Source organism: Gavialis gangeticus, unplaced genomic scaffold, assembly GCF_001723915.1.
Source record: "Gavialis gangeticus isolate Ggan-Ray unplaced genomic scaffold, GavGan_comp1, whole genome shotgun sequence".
NCBI classification, from domain to species: domain Eukaryota; kingdom Metazoa; phylum Chordata; order Crocodylia; family Gavialidae; genus Gavialis; species Gavialis gangeticus.
The window spans coordinates 31,374,939-31,380,971 of NW_017729001.1; the positions used below are offsets into that span (position 1 = coordinate 31,374,939).

The 6,033-nt window shown below is 40.0% G+C and overlaps 1 protein-coding gene and 1 long non-coding RNA gene across 2 annotated transcripts in view; both read right to left on the reverse strand.

The window, feature by feature from the left end:
* RAD9B (RAD9 checkpoint clamp component B) overlaps positions 1–6,033 on the reverse strand; it is a 30,845-nt gene that overhangs the window by 8,522 nt on the left and 16,290 nt on the right.
* LOC109290579 lies at positions 4–6,033 on the reverse strand. Its single transcript, XR_002095615.1, has 2 exons — positions 5,951–6,033; positions 4–4,177 (listed from the first exon to the last, which is right to left on the reverse strand). It is a non-coding gene; the product is annotated as an uncharacterized LOC109290579 (long non-coding RNA).

Genomic DNA, 6,033 nt, shown 5'->3' on the forward strand with positions numbered 1-6,033 from the left:
ATATATATATATATAAAATAAAAAAAAAGTCGGGTAACATTTGATGTTTAGATGAGTGCAGTTAAACTTGGTCAGTAAGTAATCTTACCTTATCTCAAAAGGAGATTTTACTACCTGGTTTATTGTATTAAAACTGTTAAGTTCAAGGTTACCTCAACTTGTTTAAAGATTTTTTTTGTGGAGTTGTACTGTATATTTGCATAACTATGTCAAACTCTTATTTTATTTAAAATCATTTAACATGTACCATGTACATGTCATTTTACTATATTTCAGTGCATCATGCTTGTAACAGGCATTTCATTTATAATGAGGATGAATGATTAATTCTGGAGCGCTTCAGTAACTTACCTACTATTCCTAAATTGGCATAATGTTAGGTATCTACTTCAAAACCACCTTTTAACTTCTGTAAAAATGCCTTAACTACCCTAACTTGACCAAAATGCTATTTTGGTGGAGTGTGGGGAGGATGATGTTAACAAAGAAAAATCCTTATTTTGTGATAAATGAAACAGCACGTGGCAGACACCTTTGCACAATCTGTCCAGTCCCTTTTTATTTTTAAAAACTGAACAAGCTGTACTCAGCTGTTTCTTGTTGGAAGGAATGTATTCATGCTGCAGTATAGGGCTTCACTTCTCACACCTGCAGGAGAGGCTTCTCTCTCAATCCTGGGTATCTTCTGCTTTTAGTTCTCCAGTATTTACTGTCACAATTCCTTATTAGAGCAGACTTGATCAACTACTCTTTCCCTATTCTTGAACCTCCATGTCCCTATAGAGTTGAACTGTTTCCCACTCCTCCCCTCAAGTTTACAGCCCTGCCCAGCCCTCCCTGTCACTACCAATTAGAAGGGGTGTATGTGGATCAGATAAGTGAGTATGGCAAAGGTGCTTTCCCCTGAGCTCAGACACTGCATGCACTGTGCTCTGCCTCTACTGATCGGGGGTCTGGAATCCTAGGTCGTAGAAATTCAGCCTTCCTGTCTGTAGTTAAACTGCGCCACCTGGCGGGTCTGATCCGAAAACCTGTTCTTTGCATTCATTCACTTCTTAGCTGAGCAGTAAATAGAAAGCCATCTGCCCAGTATTGCATCATGATCTTTAACAAAGAACAAATTTCGATTTTTAATTTACAAATCATAGATTTATCCCTCACTGGACACACCAAAGACCAGTAAAGCTTATAGATTTTTCCATCTGTTTATAAAGCAATACTGTATTATAAAGAATTTAATATTTTTATCACATGCTTGAGAATTTTGGGTTTTTTTCTGTTTGAAGATGTGCACTCGGAACATATCAGAACCTGATTTCTTCCTATGAACTTAAGCTGTCTGCGCACAACCAATATTTGGAAAATAAAAACGACAGGGCCCATGTACTCAAAGTGACATTACAATGATGCCTGAAGTTGCAACACTTCCTAGGAGTTAGATTGTGGTGATTAGTCTCAAGGGACATGCAGAAGGGATGCTCCTAGGTGTGTTTGTTCTGATTTGGAAATGTTGGATGGTGAATGAGCTGACTGCCAGCTGCAGGAGGGGACTTTGCTTTTATCAAGAATTGCTTGGTGGGGAAGAATTATCTAAACAGAATGAAACATTTTTGTATAGTAGTAATCCATCTTACCAAGTCATGTAAGAGCGGCTGCAGGACTTTGCTATAACTATGTGTGTAGGTGAGAAGGGCTAGGATATAACAGTACACAGTTATATACCTATGGGGGGCTTGAAAAGTCTGGTTTCTTGCCACTCTTTCATAGCTGTCTTAGGGAGAACTGCAACATCCAGGTTCCCTTGAGATTTGCTCTTTGCGTTTTTAAAGAAGTGATGGCTATTGGGGACCATATTGAATGATAAAAAACCATCTGGAGGGGGCAGGGGTGTAAAAATGTAGCAAAGAAACAACAAGTATTTTGCTAATGGGTAATGGTTTTTTTTTCCTTAATGGAAAACCAGATTGTACATGTAGAAATTGACTGTGTGGAGTAGTTTCTGACAAAGATAGCTGAAATAATGAAGCAAATCTGAGTCTGTATCTAATGAGGATGCTTTTGCTAAATGAGACTATCATTACCTTTGCTTACTTAAGAGGCAATTATGTGAATTGGATGTCTGAAGAATAACTTATGCAGGAATAGTTCTGTAAATACATTTAAATGAACTGTAAAAAAATATTTAATAAATATAGTATTTATACTAAAACGTGTGCTTTTTAAAGTAACAGTTGCAAGAAAAAAATCCACTTAAACTGGTCACTGGACTTTTGTCTAAGACCCAGCTGGGCAAAGCCTTGGCTGGGGTGATGTAGTTGGAACTGGTTCTGCTCTGAGTAGGGGGCTCGACTAGATGTGACCTTCTGAGGTCCCTTCCAACCTGAATTTTTTTTGGTTCTATGACTGAGCCCCAAGGTCTGTGCTTATGTTGTTTGGCTTTCCCTAGCTCTGTTACCCTGAATGTATTTAGTATAAGGAAAAATATAAGGAAATGAGTCTTCAGCAGTCCAAGAGCCAAGAGAAGTGATGGACACCTGAGAATATAGTGTGCAATGCAAAGCAATGTTTAATAGGAAAGTCAAAGAATGTCTTGCTGGGGTGATTGACACCACAACTGTGGAATTGTACTTCAGTGAGAAATTCTAGTCTCTCTTCCCTTTTCTTGACATAGGTGTGGACTGCTCACTAACAAACCATTTGGCAGGCCAAAATCCAACTGTTAAAACAACTGTGTTCCATGTCTTGGGGTCTGTACATCCCAAAATAATTTTCCTAAGTCCTACAGTACAACAAGCTGCTGCACTCCAACCTCAAACCTAGATGTAAAGGACCTTGTCCGTAACTTCCAAGGGACACTTGACCTAACTCTTGTAACAAGATGCAAATCTGCCTGACAGACTGAAGCACTGATACTTCACAAAAATGTCCATCAAAGTGCTATGCAACAACAGTTTTCATGGAACTTCTCTGGCACTAATTGAAGATGTCTGCTGCTCAGGTACTGCCCATATGCCTGCCTAGTATCAATGTACAAATCCAACTAATCTATTATCCTGCTGTCTTGAAAAGAGAGTTGTGTGCTCATTCTCCTGCAGAGAATTTTTTCTTACTAAAAGGATGATAGGTCTGGTGAGGTGGCTGTTTTGAGTGAGGCTGCTGAAAGTAACTAGCTGTTACCACGCTAGAACAGCCAGACTCCTGGTTTGTGTTGAGAGAATGGGGAGGCCACCATTTCAAAACAGAAGAACCATCTCCTACCTGACTGCATCACACTTGCTCTCATACAGTATGTGTTAAAACTGTAGTTTACAGGTCGTGATCCAATTAAATGCCAGTCTTGCAAAGTTAAAAGGCTGCTTTGTCTAATGTCTGGCCTTGCCAAGAGAGTTTCATATGAATAGTCAGAAGTGGTGGACAGTAGCTGGAAGCTCTTGCATACTAACCCCTGTCTGTTCTAGAGCAGGTGGGTATTCTGTAGCTACAGTCTAAGATTCTTAACCGTCAAGCTTTGCCAGTGCTGAGCCCATGAAAAATGCTCTTCAACTACATCTTATACAATGTCTGACACAACATTATTTACAAATGGTAAAAAACACTCGTGTTAAACCTATGGAAGTTTGTCGTACCTCTAAACTTTCATTAACATTAACAGTTGAATTAGATATTGACTTGCATGCGTTTAACCTGTAAATACAGTAGGAAATTCAACAATTCTGAAAAGCCATTAAATAGGGTCCTGGCCAGTGCAGTTTCTTTGTGCTTTTTGCAAGTGGGGGCATATGCACAACTGAACTAGCTGGGACTGTTGTTGTGAGAGCTGGAAGTTTTAGCCTTCTGGAAAGTGAATTTTGGCCTAAACCTAGTGAATTCAGCAACAACTGTTTCTATTCACGGTTTTAATTTGTCATTTAAATATAGTGGTGAAATTTCCATCAGGGAGGTGCACATTCTTTCTAAAAAAATACAACTCTGCAACAACTTGTTCTAAAACCATTTCTAAAGACCACATAAGCATCTAAGTAAAGGCTCTGTAGGAACTTCCTCACTGGATGACTGGAGAGAGCTGCCTGTTGTCAAAATCCTCTTCAGTGTCACTAGCTGTTGCCAAACTATGGAACGTGTGGCTGTTGACATCTGGATTGTTAAGTGACACTGCTCCAAAGAACAGGGAATGAAACTGGAAAACGCAACATTTAGAAATGTGAGGGTGTACATGTGATATGTTCCAGGGATTTTACTTCTGCAGTCTTTCTAAGAACACTTCAAATCTCTTTTGGCCTTACAGCAAGATCTAAAACACATTTGACATCTATGCTTCCTTCCAGAAACGTGGTTACATTCCAGAATATGATAACGTGTCAGTTGCAGACTAACAGCAACCATTGTAATTCAGTATTTCAAAGCAATTTTTTAGAGGCTGTGACAGCAGTTGAGAGCATACTTGAGTTCATGCTCGGGTTTGCATTTAAAAGGGGAATGATGTGTGGTTAGCTCCTAATTACTACAAGATTTATTAATGCTAGTTCGGGAAAACACCAGCTATGCTTATGTACAGCTGTGGTCTGCACAGTGTGTCCTGCATATTCTCAGCCACTCATTCAACATAGGCTACGTTGAATGGAAGAAGGCCTGGGCAGATAGTGCTACCTCAATCTTTCTAGAAATAAGTTAAATGGAGCAGTTGATTCTACTGCCAGAGGAGTAGGGAGAAAATGTTAAACTACTCCCACTCTTCCAGAAGATGGAAGGAGTAGCTCATGCCGTTAGCAAGACAGTCTGTCATTTCTAGTACACTACTAAGGTTCTTGAATTTATTACTCTATCACATTACTCTGGCTGGTAGTGATGACTGTGAATATTCCTCTTACAAATCAAGCTCTGCTTAAAGCAACTTACCTGCGTTATGAAAGTCTGCTTTTTCAGGGGATTTCATCTAACAGGGTTGGCCCCACTGATTTGAACAGGTTCCTAATGTAGCTGAGCTAAATTGTATGGTCAAATCTGTAAAGCAGCAGCCAACACAAAGCCCTACTAAATACCTATAGACTTGGGCCCTTCTAGGTAGTCATCCAAGGAAGTTTGCAACAGAACTGCAATTTTAAATAAGCTTCGCAACTCAGTTTTCTTGAAGTCATTAAGTGAACTGAGCATTCACTATATGGGGGATGTTTCCTTTATTTTTGCAACTTTTAACTTTCATTCTGCCCTGAACTGCTTGATTCATCTCAGTCATGGAGCAAGGGAGTCCATGATTCAGCAGAGCTTATAGCTTATTTTTCTGCCCAAGGTATTATGGAATTCAACATCTCTACTACAGAATTTGCCATTTTGCTTAAGTTTATTTTTTGGCCTCTTGTTCTCCCTCTGCTTTGCCAGGACCTGCTTCTGTTGTCTCTAGCCTTAGCTTTCCTCAAAAGGGGGAGCTAATTGGATTACAGTGCTTGTTCTTTCTGTAGTTCCAGAGGGACAGGTATCAGCAAGGCAGAGAATCAGGAATGGAGTTCAGTTTGCAGGCAGGGATGAGAGGGGGGAGCTGGGCTACTTGTGGAACTGATTGCTACAACCTCCTCCCTTCCCAGGCCTCCTGGACAACACTGTTAAGTGCTTGGGGACTGTTTGAGGAGTGGCAGCAGTTGATAAAAGTTCAAATACTTCTGTCAATTAGTATGTTCAATTATAAGCCACAGGTAAGTGTGAGGGGAAGGAAGAACACGTGTTGCATGTACTGCATTAAAACAGTGGTTCTGCAAAGTACAAGGGGTCTTTTCTACAGTGAGCCCTGAAACAGCACTCTGTTACAAATTTAATGCTAAAATGTGGGGACTGGGGTTGCACATAGCATGCAACTACTAGCTGTTTAAGAATATCATTTCTCTTCCTATCTGGGATAAACCAATTTTTTTGTTGGGTTTTGGCTTACAGCATATGTATGATTTGGCATTCTCCTTACCTTGTGATGATCAGAATCTGTTGGCACTAGTGCTTCCACCATTGTGCTGTCACCTGCTGCATCTCTCCTTGATGGAAAGTTTG